This window comes from Panthera pardus, unplaced genomic scaffold, assembly GCF_024362965.1.
Source record: "Panthera pardus isolate Hobbes unplaced genomic scaffold, ASM2436296v1 HiC_scaffold_25, whole genome shotgun sequence".
NCBI lineage: Eukaryota > Metazoa > Chordata > Mammalia > Carnivora > Felidae > Panthera > Panthera pardus.
The window spans coordinates 90,761,281-90,777,532 of record NW_026526821.1 but is presented as its reverse complement, the minus strand read 5'-3'; the positions used below and the strand labels follow the sequence as shown (position 1 = coordinate 90,777,532).

General features: G+C 41.3%; 1 long non-coding RNA gene across 1 annotated transcript in view; it reads right to left on the bottom strand.

The window, feature by feature from the left end:
* Window positions 1-637: 637 nt before the first annotated feature.
* LOC128773543 (uncharacterized) overlaps window positions 638-16,252 on the bottom strand; it is a 100,692-nt gene continuing 85,077 nt past the window's right edge. The window contains exon 3 of the long non-coding RNA XR_008417903.1: window positions 638-705. This is a non-coding gene — a long non-coding RNA (uncharacterized LOC128773543). The remainder of the gene's footprint in view (window positions 706-16,252) is intronic.

The following is a 16,252-nucleotide window of genomic DNA, read 5'->3' as shown; positions in this document are numbered from 1 at the left end:
TTCATGTTTAAAAATGAAGATGAGAATAAACTTATTTACTACTTACGAAGATTTTATACTCTGTTTTTAAGAATAAAGAATTATTTATTTTTAGAAGAAAGAATTTCCTACATGTCACCTTTCTTTCTTTCTTTCTTTCTTTCTTTCTTTCTTTCTCTCTCTCTCTCTCTCTCTCTCTCTCTCTCTCTCTCTTTCTCTCTCTCTCTCTCTCTCTCTCTCTCTCTCTCTCTCTCTCTCTTTCTTTCTTTCTTTCTTTCATGTAATTTTTCAAACCAGACAACTCCTGGGTGAAGCATTTTAAGTCAGTTAAGACTTTAGCTAGAGGTGCCTGGGTGGCTCAATCCAGGTAAGCATCCAACTCTTGATTTTGGCTCAAGTCATGATCTCACAGTTGGTGAGTTTGAGCCCCACATCGGGCTTGGTGCTGACAGCACAGTCTGCTTGGGATTCTCTCCCTCTTTCTCTTTCTCTTTCTCTCTCTCTCTCTCTCTCTCTCTTCCTCTCTCTGCCTACCCGCCCCCCCCCCCCAAATAAATAAATAAACTTAAAAAAAAAGATTTTAGCTGAGACAACTTATTACCTTTGTCACATAGTCAGCCATTTGTTATGTATCACTTAGTTTCAGAATGGTAGCTCACCTGACTTCTGGCTTTGCTGGTCTGAGTTCGTGGTCCAACCTTGGGCTGCACCATGCAACTTACATACCTGCATTACAGAAATAGATAAGAAAAAAATGAGAAGATGCTGGCGAGGAACACTTTTCCAAAACTTCCCATGAAGGTTGGAATTTCAATTTATATTTCACTAGTTGGGAATCTTAATTAATTAATGCCATTATTCAGATTTGCATCAGTGATTTTTTAAAAAGATATTACCTGTCAAAGTATTGCTTAAGTGAGTCAACCATTTTAACCAAAATATCAATTTTAATCAAATGCTCTAGCAAAAAATATTATTCTCATTAAGCCACCCACTTCCAAGTGTTACAGCCCACTTTTGCTTGACTCTGATTGGTTCTGAAAATACTAGAAATATTTAGCAAGTTCAATATCACTTGTAGAAAGATTTTGTTAAAATATTTAATAATTTCTCCACTTTCTGATCCTCCAAAGCAACAGTCCCCCAATCCTTAATGAAATGTTAGTCCAGTGATCCCAAATATAGCTGAAAACTTTTGGAAATGTAAAATCTTTTTTTTTTCTTTAGCCCAGTGAAGAACTAGAAACTGTTGATTCTGTATCTATTTTAAATTAAAATTAAGATACCAACAACTTAACTACGTCTAGTGCCAAGAAGAGATTAGTCACTTTCCAGTCCCATAATTTCTGCTACAAAGTCTGCCTAACCACTGGGATTTATGAATTAAAGAGGACAAAAGGGAAAGGAAAGAGAGATTATGTTCATCATTGAAAAGGAGGTCATGAGTAGATCTGGCTGACATCTTTGCTTTCTGGTGACATATTAAACAAGGTCGAGATACACTATGAAAATGATCAACTAGGTAGGGGTTAGGTAGAGTTGATGTGGTCCTGCTGTTTGTGTGTATTTGTTTGGGGAACATTTTGATACGCCTGGCAAGAACTGGATCCTGTGCTAACATTATATTTACATGGAATGCTGTAATACCAAGGTTGCAAACTTGGCTTGGGGTCTGTATCCAGCCCATCAAACTTATCTGTTTGATCTTCACAATCTTAAAAATAAATTGAGCCAAGATCTAAAGATCAAGTGATTTCATATAAACACTTTCAGTTCTGACTTTTTTGAAAAATCAGAATAAGATAAAATCAGGTAAGACAATGGTTTGTATTTCCCATAAACTCTAATTGCATAGAACTGAGTAGCAGCTGTCCACCCCCAGTCTGTCCATCATTCACAACTTTTTCCCTGATACTGAGTTTCATTTGCCATTTAGCATCATGCTTGAGCTCTTTTTCTGAGTAATAGCAAAATATCATATCTTGAAAGTAAAAAAATGAAAGGCAGGCTAAGAACTGTTTTCCCCCCAAAGATAAATGACAGACTATATTTATTTATGCAAATGAAAAAATCCATACGTTTAATAAGCAAACAAGTTGGGTCTGTGTCAAAGACACATTTAAAATATCTAGCCATCCTACTAATTTATGTTACTCTCATGGCCCATGTAGGTGTTGAAGTTTGCAACCCCCGAATTATTATATTCTCTACATCGGTGGTTCTCAACGAAAGGGTATAGAGGAATATCAGAATCATCAAGTGGCTTTTTCAAAGTACAATTCCTTCCACATGGACAATTCTGGGATGCATGCTCCTCTGGAGTCTTCATTTGATTGTGGAAGCTGTCTAGGAGATTCTGGTGGAGAACTCTATATCTGATTTTCAGATGAGATCTATAGAGAGACATCCTGACGTCTTTTTTCCAATTTCTCTCCCCATTCCATCCCCAAATAAAACACCCAACGGCCCAAGAATGCAGGCCTCATGCCCACCACCAATAATGAAGCTAAAGTTATGTGTATAAATGGTGAGAAGCTGCCAACAAGCGTCTTCTGACTGTGAAGTTCCTGCTTCAAATGGTGTGTGAGGGTCAGAGTTGGGGTAAAAGCTACCTGATACCTTTGAAAATGTGTTAGGACAGTTAGCTAAAAGCTAGGATGTCTCCAGATAGGTGGTTCACAAATTTGAAAACCTGGGGAGCTTATTAAAACATCACTGCCCAGGCCTACACCATTGTTTCTATTTAGTAATTCTGGTGTGGATGTTGAGAAACTCAAACTGACAAACTGCCCATGGCCAGACTATATATAAAAATAGAAGTCTGACCCACAGTCTCTGCAGCAGCCAGTCCATGAAGCCAAACCACAGCCTCCACAGCAATCAGCCCCAAACAGCCATGATTTGATCAATTAACTGCCAGCTTCCCTAATTTTTGTCCCTGCTCCCAACATAGCACTAACCAGAGAAAGCTAAATGTGTTCTCCTAACTAATCACATATGATGTTCTACTTCATTAGTTCTTCCAGCTTCCCCATGCCAGCAACCTCCAATCAAGGCATACCAGAGTCCTTCCCTTTTTCACTATAACCGTTTACATTCCACTTCCCACCTTTGTGTTTCTGCCAAATGCAAGTGATGGTGCTGACTCCCTTGCTATGGCAAGTTCTGAATAAATAGACTTTGCCTGCTTTCATTTGGGTGGTGTTTATTTATTTTTACAGGTTGCAGGAAACAATATTGTCAGTAGGGTCTCCAGATAATTCTGCTGCACACTAACATTTAAGAGCCATTGCTAGGGACCACACTTATGTTTCCCAGGTTTTACAAGGATCAGTTGTGCATGTATGTGTGTAGGGAGAGAACACAGATTCTCATGTCCTACCCCAAGCCCCAAATAAAATAGTCTGGGAAGTGGGTTCAGATCTTCTTTAAAAATAAGCCTCCTCTTCCAGGTGATTCTTATTGTCAAAGGCATTTGGGAGCTACTGAACTATGTGAACTACTGTTCACAGGTTTGTATCAGGTTGGCAGAATACAAAACACCTAGAAAGCTTATTATAAATCAAGGTTTCTAGGCTCCACCCTTGGAGACTCTGATGTTAGTCTGGGCTCTCCCAGAGATTTTGATGGGTAGCATGTTCTGGGAAGGAGTGCTCTATTCCAAACAGCAATATGCATACAAAGTCCTGGAGTCCCTGGAGATCTTATGAAAATGCAGGTTCTGAGACAGTGGTCTGAAGTAGGGCTGAGATTCTGCATATCTAACAAGCTTCCCATATGATGCTTCTGTGGTTGGTCTGCTAATGACACTTGAAGCACTCAATGTCGACTGCACACTAAAACCAAATGGGGGACAGCTTCAGGGGTGAGACTCAGGCATCAGGAGATCTCATCACACAGCCAAGATCACTTGTTCTTCTGCCAACTGCTTAGCCATGTGATTGGAACAGTGTTTTTGCAGGAATGGCAGCTTAAGCAATCTGATTGGAAGTCTGCTGAAATTGGTCATGGCATGTCACTCACTCCTCAGAATGGTTTTGTGGCTCTTGCACTTTGCTCTGGGCCTGAGGATGCCTAGAAGTCCACCAAATGCACTGAAAAGAGCTTGCTCCGTGGAGTTCCTATTGAATCACCTTGTTGTCGGATTTCAGGGGCTTCCTGCTGAGGGAGCGGTATGACGATGGCCCAGAATATCCCATGTGCCAAGCAGCTGGGGAAACAAATGCTGAGAGATATTGGTCTTCAGTGACCAAGGAAATTTCCATAAGATAAGTTTGTTTTTAACTCAGAGATGAATGTGATAGGGCTCTACCAACTGAAAAAAAGAAAAAGAAAAAGAAAAAAAAGACACCAAAAACTCTGGGTGGTCAGATTTGCTTTTTTTTTCATCTTTCTTTGCTAGGGTTTCATGACTGATTATAAGGGTAAGGGAGATGATAGTGTTGCTGTTGATGAGAAGGCAGATTTGGATGGGTTATAATCACAATTTACTCTTCACCAGATGGCTTCGTCCTGTTGCCAAGCATTTGATGAGCTATTTCACGAAGACTGTGTGGGGATGGGTTAATGCCTGAAAGCCTGTGGATTTGAATGGACGAATGTGAAGGTACTTAACAGATCCTGGGATGCTTGGCTTGTTTTTGCTTAGCAGATAAATAACCTGGTGCATAATAAAATCTAAGAGAGCTATTCCAGAAGAAAACAACCTCATACTCAAGGACTATGTGGGTTTTAGGTGAACAAGGATGCTAGCAGAATTGAGCAAAATTGTAATAACTGGCCTGGAACCATTTTATCATGAGGTCATGGACACAAGTTTTTAAAAACCATCTATCCAAAATGCATCATAATAAATCAATCATAAAATTCTCCTGGCTGATAAACATTTCAATCTGCCTATGCTCTGTAATTATCCGTAGAAAAACATTCTCCACATAATGAATGGCTGTTGTTTTCAAGCATGTCTTAGTATACAAACAAAAGGTATCTCTAAGAAATATTCAGATATCTGAAGCCTGGGCCATGTTAGAGCCAGAGGCTCTTTGTAATTATAGTGATGCAATGCCTTAATACCCAGGCAGAGGTTTTCAGGTTAGCAGGGGAAGCAGAAGAATGCCCATGGGGAAAAAATTCTTTATCATCTATAGACGAATACATGTCTGGTTTCAGAGGAACAAGATAGCTCTCAATAGCTCTGACAGGCAGTGGTGGGCCTAATGGACATGAGTTATTGGACATGTGTCACATATGTCATATATTATTATATAATATAATGTATATAATTTATACATTTATAACGTAAAATATGTTATTTTATATTATATATTATATACCATTCACCTTTACTTTAACAACAAATTTGATGTAAATTCAAAGGTGTTTGAACAGAGAGGTCTAAAAGATCAAATGGATTGGCTGAACTTTATATAAATGTATAACAAATGGTGATAGAGACACTCCAGAGCAACCAAAGAAAATAAGTATTTTTTAAAATTTTTTAATGTTTATTTATTTTTGAGAGAGAGAGAGAGAGAGAGAGAGAGAGAGAGAGTACAAACAGGGGAAGGGCATAGAGAGAGAGGGAGACACAGAATCCAAAGCAGGCTCCAGGTTCAGACCTGTCAGCACAGAGCCCGACTCAGGGCTCAAACTCACGAACTGCGAGATCATGACCTGAGCCACAATCAGACGCTTAACCAACTGAGCCACCCAGGTGCCCCAAAAATAAATTTTAAATTAAAGTCTTACATTATCACATAGTAGATTAATGCTGCTTTCTTTGTCTTGTCTCACCACTGTATTTTAATACCCAAGGAGATCTGTAACAAGGGAAAAACTTAGCAAAGGCACTGAATATGGAGGTAAGTAAAACAGTCTGGGGAATTTCTTTTATTTTCTTTTTTTTTTTTTTTTTTGTTTTTTATAACGTTTCATTTATTTTTTTTTTTAATTTTTTAATATATGAAATTTACTGTCAAATTGGTTTCCATACAACACCCAGTGCTCATCCCAAAAGGTGCCCTCCTCAATACCCATCACCCACCCTGCCCTCCCTCCCACCCCCCATCAACCCTCAATTTGTTCTCAGTTTTTAACAGTCTCTTATGCTTTGGCTCTCTCCCACTCTAACCTCTTTTTTTTTTTTTTTTTTTTTTTCCTTCCCCTCCCCCATGGGTTTCTGTTATGTTTCTCAGGATCCACATAAGAGTGAAACCATATGGTATCTGTCTTTCTCTGTATGGCTTATTTCACTTAGCATCACACTCTCCAGTTCCATCCATGTTGCTACAAAAGGCCATATTTCATTTTTTCTCATTGCCACGTAGTATTCCATTGTGTATATAAACCACAATTTCTTTATCCATTCATCAGTTGATGGACATTTGGGCTCTTTCCATAATTTGGCTATTGTTGAGAGTGCCGCTATAAACATTGGGGTACAGGTGCCCCTATGCATCAGTACTCCTGTATCCCTTGGATAAATTCCTAGCAGTGCTATTGCTGGGTCATAGGGTAGGTCTATTTTTAATTTTCTGAGGAACCTCCACACTGCTTTCCAGAGCGGCTGCACCAATTTGCATTCCCACCAACAGTGCAAGAGGGTTCCTGTTTCTCCACATCCTCTCCAGCATCTATAGTCTCCTGATTTCTTCATTTTGGCCACTCTGACTGGCGTGAGGTGATATCTGAGTGTGGTTTTGATTTGTATTTCCCTGATAAGGAGCGACGTTGAACATCTTTTCATGTGCCTGTTGGCCATCCGGATGTCTTCTTTAGAGAAGTGTCTATTCATGTTTTCTGCCCATTTCTTCACTGGGTTATTTGTTTTTCGGGTGTGGAGTTTGATGAGCTCTTTATAGATTTTGGATACTAGCCCTTTGTCCGATGTGTCATTTGCAAATATCTTTTCCCATTCCGTTGGTTGCCTTTTAGTTTTGTTGGTTGTTTCCTTTGCTGTGCAGAAGCTTTTTATCTTCATAAGGTCCCAGTAATTCACTTTTGCTTTTAATTCCCTTGCCTTTGGGGATGTGCCGAGTAAGAGATTGCTACGGCTGAGGTCGGAGAGGTCTTTTCCTGCTTTCTCCTCTAAGGTTTTGATGGTTTCCTGTCTCACATTCAGGTCCTTTATCCATTTTGAGTTTATTTTTGTGAATGGTGTGAGAAAGTGGTCTAGTTTCAACCTTCTGCATGTTGCTGTCCAGTTCTCCCAGCACCATTTGTTAAAGAGACTGTCTTTTTTCCATTGGATGTTCTTTCCTGCTTTGTCAAAGATGAGTTGGCCATACGTTTGTGGGTCTAGTTCTGGGGTTTCTATTCTATTCCATTGGTCTATGTGTCTGTTTTTATGCCAATACCATGCTGTCTTGATGATGACAGCTTTGTAGTAGAGGCTAAAGTCTGGGATTGTGATGCCTCCTGCTTTGGTCTTCTTCTTCAAAATTACTTTGGCTATTCGGGGCCTTTTGTGGTTCCATATGAATTTTAGGATTGCTTGTTCTAGTTTCGAGAAGAATGCTGGTGCAATTTTGATTGGGATTGCATTGAATGTGTAGATAGCTTTGGGTAGTATTGACATTTTGACAATATTTATTCTTCCAATCCATGAGCAGGGAATGTCTTTCCATTTCTTTATATCTTCTTCAATTACCTGCATAAGCTTTCTATAGTTTTCAGCATACAGATCTTTTATATCTTTAGTTAGATTTATTCCTAGGTATTTTATGCTTCTTGGTGCAATTGTGAATGGGATCAGTTTCTTCATTTGTCTTTCTGTTGCTTCATTGTTAGTGTATAAGAATGCAACTGATTTCTGCACGTTGATTTTGTATCCTGCAACTTTGCTGAATTCGTGTATCAGTTCTAGCAGACTTTTGGTGGAGTCTATCGGATTTTCCATGTATAATATCATGTCATCTGCAAAAAGCGAAAGCTTGACTTCATCTTTGCCAATTTTGATGCCTTTGATTTCCTTTTGTTGTCTGATTGCTGATGCTAGAACTTCCAGCACTATATTAAACAGCAGCGGTGACAGTGGGCATCCCTGTCGTGTTCCTGATCTCAGGGAAAAAGCTCTCAGTTTTTCCCCGTTGAGGATGATGTTAGCTGTGGGCTTTTCATAAATGGCCTTTATGATCTTTAAGTATGTTCCTTCTATCCCGACTTTCTCAAGGGTTTTTATTAAGAAAGGGTGCTGGATTTTGTCAAAGGCCTTTTCTGCATCGATTGACAGGATCATATGGTTCTTCTCTTTTTTTTTGTTAATGTGATGTATCACGTTGATCGATTTGCGAATGTTGAACCAGCCCTGCATCCCAGGAATGAATCCCACTTGATCATGGTGAATAATTCTTTTTATATGCTGTTGAATTCGATTTGCTAGTATCTTATTAAGAATTTTTGCATCCATATTCATCAGGGATATTGGCCTGTAGTTCTCTTTTTTTACTGGGTCTCTGTCTGGTTTAGGAATCAAAGTAATACTGGCTTCATAGAATGAGTCTGGAAGTTTTCCTTCCCTTTCTATTTCTTGGAATAGCTTGAGAAGGATAGGTATTATCTCTGCTTTAAATGTCTGGTAGAACTCCCCTGGGAAGCCATCTGGTCCTGGACTCTTATTTGTTGGGAGATTTTTGATAACCGATTCAATTTCTTCGCTGGTTATGGGTCTGTTCAAGCTTTCTATTTCCTCCTGATTGAGTTTTGGAAGAGTGTGGGTGTTTAGAAATTTGTCCATTTCTTCCAGGTTGTCCAATTTGCTGGCATATAATTTTTCATAGTATTCCCTGATAATTGTTTGTATCTCTGAGGGATTGGTTGTAATCATTCCATTTTCATTCATGATTTTATCTATTTGGGTCATCTCCCTTTTCTTTTTGAGAAGCCTGGCTAGAGGTTTGTCAATTTTGTTTATTTTTTCAAAAAACCAACTCTTGGTTTCGTTGATCTGCTCTACAGTTTTTTTAGATTCTATATTGTTTATTTCTGCTCTGATCTTTATTATTTCTCTTCTTCTGCTGGGTTTAGGCTGCCTTTGCTGTTCTGCTTCTATTTCCTTTAGGTGTGCTGTTAGATTTTGTATTTGGGATTTTTCTTGTTTCTTGAGATAGGCCTGGATTGCAATGTATTTTCCTCTCAGGACTGCCTTCGCTGCATCCCAAAGCATTTGGATTGTTGTATTTTCATTTTCGTTTGTTTCCATGTATATTTTAATTTCTTCTCTAATTGCCTGGTTGACCCACTCATTCGTTAGTAGGGTGTTCTTTAACCTCCATGCTTTTGGAGGTTTTCCAGACTTTTTCCTGTGGTTGATTTCAAGCTTCATAGCATTGTGGTCTGAAAGTATGCATGGTATAATTTCAATTCTTGTAAACTTATGAAGGGCTGTTTTGTGACCCAGTATATGATCTATCTTGGAGAATGTTCCATGTGCACTCGAGAAGAAAGTATATTCTGTTGCTTTGGGATGCAGAGTTCTAAATATATCTGTCAAGTCCATCTGATCCAATGTATCATTCAGGGCCCTTGTTTCTTTATTGACTGTGTGTCTAGATGATCTATCCATTTCTGTAAGTGGGGTGTTAAAGTCCCCTGCAATGACCACATTCTTATCAATAAGGTTGCTTATGTTTATGAGTAATTGTTTTATATATCTGGGGGCTCAGGTATTTGGCGCATAGACATTTATAATAGTTAGCTCTTCCTGGTGGATAGACCCTGTGATTATTATATAATGCCCTTCTTCATCTCTTGTTACAGCCTTTAATTTAAAGTCTAGTTTGTCTGATATAAGTATGGCTACTCCAGCTTTCTTTTGGCTTCCAGGAGCATGATAGATAGTTCTCCATCCCCTCACTCTCAATCTAAAGGTGTCCTCAGATCTAAAATGAGTCTCTTGTAGACAGCAAATAGATGGGTCTTGTTTTTTTATCCATTCTGATACCCTATGTCTTTTAGTTGGCGCATTTAATCCATTTACATTCAGTGTTATTATAGAAAGATATGGGTTTAGAGTCATTGTGATGTCTGTATGTTTTATGCTTGTAGTGATGTCTCTGGTACTTTGTCTCACAGGATCCCCCTTAGGATCTCTTGTAGGGCTGGTTTCGTGGTGACAAATTCCTTCAGTTTTTGTTTGTTTGGGAAGACCTTTATCTCTCCTTCTATTCTAAATGACAGACTTGCTGGATAAAGGATTCTCGGCTGCATATTTTTTCTGTTTAGCACACTGTAGATATCGTGCCAAGCCTTTCTGGCCTGCCAAGTTTCAAAGGAGAGATCAGTCACGAGTCTTATAGGTCTCCCTTTATATGTGAGGGCACGTTTATCCCTTGCTGCTTTCAGAATTTTCTCTTTATCCTTGTATTTTGCCAGTTTCACTATGATATGTCGTGCAGAAGATCGATTCAAGTTACGTCTGAAGGGAGTTCTCTGTGCCTCTTGGATTTCAATGCCTTTTTCCTTCCCCAGTTCAGGGAAGTTCTCAGCTATAATTTGTTCAAGTACCCCTTCAGCACCTTTCCCTCTCTCTTCCTCCTCTGGGATACCAATTATGCGTATATTATTTTTTTTTAGTGTATCACTTAGTTCTCTAATTTTCCCCTCATACTCCTGGATTTTTTTATCTCTCTTTCTTTCAGCTTCCTCTTTCTCCATAACTTTATCTTCTAGTTCACCTATTCTCTCCTCTGCCTCTTCAAGCCGAGCCATCATGGATTCCATTTTGTTTTGCATTTCGTTTAAAGCGTTTTTCAACTCCTCGTGACTGTTCCTTAGTCCCTCGATCTTTGTGGCAAGAGATTCTCTGCTGTCCTGTATACTGTTTTCAAGCCCAGCGATTAATTTTATGACTATTATTCTAAATTCACTTTCTGTTATATTATTTAAATCCTTTTTGATCAGTTCATTAGCTGTTGTTATTTCCTGGAGATTCTTCTGAGGGGAATTCTTCCGTTTGGTCATTTTGGAGAGTCCCTGGCGTGGTGAGGACCTGCAGTGCACTTCCCCTGTGCTGTGGTGTATAACTGGAGTTAGTGGGCGGGGCCGCAGTCGGACCCGATGTCTGCCCCCAGCCCACTGCTGGGGCCACAGTCAGACTGGTGTGTGCCTTCTCTTCCCCTCTCCTAGGGGCGGGATTCACTGTGGGGTGGCGTGTCCCGTCTGGGCTACTTGCACACTGCCAGGCTTGTGTTGCTGGGGATCTGGCGTATTAGCTGGGGTGGGTAGGCAAGGTGCACGGGGGGTGGAGGGGCAGGCTTAGCTCGCTTCTCCTTAGGTGATCCGCTTCAGGAGGAGCCCTGTGGCAGCGGGAGGGAGTCAGATCCGCTGCCGGAGGTTTGGCTCCGCAGAAGCACAGAGTTGGGTGTTTGCGCGGAGCGAGCAAGTTCCCTGGCAGGAACTGGTTCCCTTTGGGATTTTGGCTGGGGGATGGGCGGGGGAGATGGCGCTGGCGCCTTTGTTCCCCGCCAAGCTGAGCTCTGCCGTCCGGGGGCTCAGCAGCTCTCCCTCCCTTTGTCCTCCAGCCTTCCCGCTTTCCGAGCAGAGCTGTTAACTTATGACCTCCCAGACGCTAAGTCGCGCTTGCTGTCGGAACACAGTCTGTCCGGCCCCTCTGCTTTTGCCAGCCAGACTTGGGGGCTCTGCTTGGCCGGCGAGCCTCCCCTCCGCCCCGGCTCCCTCCCGCCAGTCCGTGGAGCGCGCACCGCCTCGCTGCCCTTCCTACCCTCTTCCGTGGGCCTCTAGTCTGCGCTTGACTCCGGAGACTCCCTTCTGCTAATCCTCTGGCGGTTTTCTGGGTTCTTTAGGCAGGTGTAGGTGGAATCTAAGTGATCGGCAGGACGCGTTGTGAGCCCCGCGTCCTCCTACGCCGCCATCTTCCGGAACCCAGTCTGGGGAATTTCTAATGACAGCCTTTATCAGTGGGTGTTAGGTTGAGAAATATAAGATCGGATTGCACATACCTTGCCCTACCTCATCCCCACAACTCGCCCTTATGGACAGATACCCAAGGAGCCCAATGCCGACCATACGATGGAAACCTCCTTCGGAGTCATCTGGCTTGCCACTCCCCTGTATCCACCACACAGCAGCATGTCTTTCCGTTCAAATCCAACTTTGAGAAAAGGCACAGATGTGAGTGGGAACTAGCTGGGCCACACTGTGTTGTGGGATCCGTGGTCACCCTAGGGAAAGCCCAGGAAGCTGTGAAGGCTCAGGTACCACATATATCAGCAGGAGAGCTGCAGATTAGAGCTGACTCTCTCCTACCTTCAGAGAACAGATGAGAGGGTCCATCAGGAGATTTCTGGCCAAGCCCAAGAGCTTTGGGCAGGAGCAGTCAGAAATACCTCTAAGTCCAAGTTGGAAGAGGGGAGGTAGCAGTAGCCAGGGGCTAGGTACCCCCTAAGTGATACCTCCTAAAATTCTGTGGCTAGATATCAGGCCTGGATAGCTCCTTTCTGAAGTATTAGTTAACTAAAAAATAATAATACAATAAAATTAACAAAGGCTCTAAGGAAAAATTCAAGTAAAGCAAATTATTTGAAGGCTCAGAAGGAGTAAACATTTGCAAATTAGTTGCTATAGGAAACAGAATTAAAAAAGAAAAGACACCCTTCTGAGCATTCATTGACAAACCAGAAGCTCCAAGGGTCAGAGGTTGAACACTGTGCTCAATCCTTTTAACATCATGTAGATTTAACACTCTGTGGGAACCCAGATGCCCCCTGCTGGGCTCCTGTGAGTGGACCCGGCTACCCCAGAGGCTGGCAGAGAGAAGACAGCAGCCAGCAGAGAAATCAGATGAAGCTGCGGGAAGCCTGGGAAAGGAAAAGCAAAGGAAGGGACTCCGAGGTGTTTACCCAGGAAGCAATTTCTTTTCTTATCTCCTCACACTTGTCATACTTTTTGACACATTTTTATTGACCTTGGACCACACAGAATACTAAACTTCCTGAATTTATTTTTGAATGGTTTCCTATCTGGAGATTCCTTATGTTACTACATTGGTATGTAATGTAGGATTCCCTCAATCCTTCTTTTCTCAGGGATGAATTTAAGAATAAATTAACACATACTAATTTCTGGCACTGACGGTGAGACAATAGTATTACTATTTCTTTATGATGCAATGAAGCATTGCACTAGGTTTTTAAAATAAGGATTCAGGGGAGAAAGGGGAGCGCTTGGGTGGTTCAGTTGGTTAAGCATCTGACTTCAGCCTTCAGCTCAGGTCATGATCTCACAGTTCAAGCCTCGCATCGGGCTCTGTGCTGACAGCTTGGAACCTGGAGCCTGCTTCGGATTGTGTCTCCCTTTCTCTCTGCCCCTTCCCCTCTGGCACTCTGTCTCTCTCTCTCTCAAAAATAAAACTAAACATTAAAAGTAATAATAAAATAAAAATAAAATAAAATAAAATACATTAAGGAATCGCATGTAGTTCTCACAACAACCCACAAGGTAGATGTGAAAATCCCTACCTTGTGGCTTGGGCACCTGGCACCCAACAGGGTTATGTAACTTGCTCAAGGTCATACAGAGAAGTCAGGATTTGAACTCAGGTCTACATTACTCCAAAGGCATTTAGGCCATAACCATACTCTCTCAAAACAACACACTGCTAGGAGTCCATGATTTTCTCCACAGCTTCCCTACCTTCTGGCTAAATTGGTCTCTCAGGCAGAATTACAGTCCTCAGTTATTTCCCTTAATGGCTTCCTTCTCTAAATCCCTTGGGTCAGTTTGCTGCACCTATTTGAGCCTGGAATCTGAGATTTACTTTCTCCTTGGCACACATTCTCTCTTTGGGGCTGGTAACAATTGGCTGGCAATTGTCAGCCAATTATTAGCTAATTACTGCCTAGCAATTCCCTAGACAGAGGGGGGAAGAACCTTAGGTAATATTAAGGAGAGAAAATTGGCCACTACTTTTCAGTCTGTCACAAAAGAAACTTAAAAAGAAAAAAAAGAAAGAAAGAAATCATCACCCAAACCAATATTACTCACCTTGATAAGTCACCTCATTCACTAGCTGTGATTTCAAATGATTTTCTAAGAAAATCAAATCTACTTTGAAAGGACAAAAATTTGACATAATTCAGATATTCAAAAAAACGAGATGTGGATTCTGAAGGCAATTCAAAGTTAGTCCAAAAATAAAGTCTGAGCAGTTATGGTATGGTTGGAATACATACGAAGTTTTTCGAAGTGAGTACTTTGAAGGTAAACAGTCTTTTGCATACAGATTTTCTGTATGTTACTAAAACTTAGAGTCATTTTCTTATTCTCTCATTCCCTGAGAACTATCATTATCTCTCCAATAAATACTGTTTTATGCCTAAGTTGGACAGAGTTGGTTTGTGTTACTTACACTTAAAAATACTAATTAACACAAAATTTCAAACCTGAAGTGAGGTATTCAAATAACAGAACTTAAAATATGATCTTAAATATAAAATTTGGTTTTCTCATGGTATGGAAGGAAGCATGCTCTGTGGTTCATTCTATCCTGACTCAGATCCATTTAATGCACTACAGAAAAAAAACAATAGTTAAAACTGTTAACTTTTTATTGGCATTGAGATCATATGCCTCACATGAAACTTCAGGGAGTTGGCAGAAAATGTCAGATTATTCAAGGATATCGGTTACTTCTTGTGGCTTTCAGCAAGAATGATATTCAAAATATGGTTAACAACTGGTACAGCCCTGGGTCCTCCAACCAGAATGGATGCCAGGTATGGAGCTGGGTCCTGAGGTGCTGCTGGGCCCCATACTGACCCTTTAGTTGTTGGCTGTGGTGTCCTCTAGGATTTCCCAGGGAGGAACGAAGGCACCAGGGAAAGGAGAAGAGTAGTGAAGGGACTACAAAGAGGCTTAAGGCTACAGCTCTTTCAGTTTGGGTCCTACAGTGAATGATTAAATATCACTTTGGCCTTCAGGAAGATCCTGCAAGAAACAAACCCTTGTCCAAGTTGAACCATGAGATAGAAGCAGAAAGAGAGCCAAATACAGCTGACTTTTCTCCTGTCACCAGTAATCCAGGACCTCTGAAGGTGAGTTGAAGTCTCAGAGTGAGTAAAAAAAGCAGAATGATGATGGAAACAAGGTGAACATGAACCAGAGCACAGGATCATCCTCACAAATGGGGAGAATGTGCTCCCTGGTGCTTCTCTCACCACACAGGGCTCCTCTATACCTTTTCTTTCTCATACTTGATGTAAGACTGAAATCTGGCTGATCTACAGAAAAGAGAGAACTTAACCCCACTCTCCTAAACATGTCCTGCTGTGCGCTTATGCCCATCAGAAGCGATCATTTTCCCACTGTTAAACACTCCCCAGTGAGTTATACCCTGGGATAGGGAGGAGATGACTCTGCCTCCCTGCAGGCCTATTGCATTGGGCTGTGCCATGCCAGTGCAGGCTGAAGTGTGGTCCAGTGAGTGGGCAGAGCCCCCAGGCCTGTTGCAAAGAGATGGAAACGGTAAGGTAATGGGGTATGGCCCAGAGTTAAGAATCATGATTTTAAAATTTATTGCTTAAGTTACTAGTTATAAATTTCCCCCAGTATTGAACAGACTGGCAGCCTATTAGGATTTTAAGGAAGTTAAACTAACAAAGAAAATCCAGCATATAAAAAAAGCCTGTGATACTGAACTCCTAAAACAGTTCCCAGGCTTGCAAATCAATAGGAAGGGGACCACTGAAGCAGCTCCCTAAAGAGGAGTCATCCCTACATGCTGTTTAACCACAGTCCTGGAGGTCAAACAGATACAGGAAATCTCACCAGGAGGAGACGGAGGAAGCCACACTGGCCAACAAAGCACAGAAACAGAGAACATGCTATGGGCCAGGATGGCAAGTCTCATGCATTTTCAGCTTCCCCCTTTATAGATGGGCGCTCCTGTTGTGGTTTTCCTGCTTTTCCTCTATTACTGATTCTTCAGTATGTTGGGGATGCTTAAATTTATCAATTAGCCATAAATTGACAGACTAAAAGAAGCCACAACCAGACTATACCCATCACCCAGGGGTCCTGGCCTTGAAGCTAGAGTGGATAACTGGATATGATTTGTGGTGATCTTCCTTTCAGGAAGTGGTGGTGAATGCATATGTGATTTCACATGGGACAATTGTGTTACACTGGGAATTCTGGAATAGGAAGGATGGGAATAAAGGTTAGTGTAATCCTGGGGTAGCCATAAAGTAGAATGTAATAGACTGTGGTGGTTAGAATGTAAGAGATTATGGTACAAATTACAAGGGAAATAGACTTA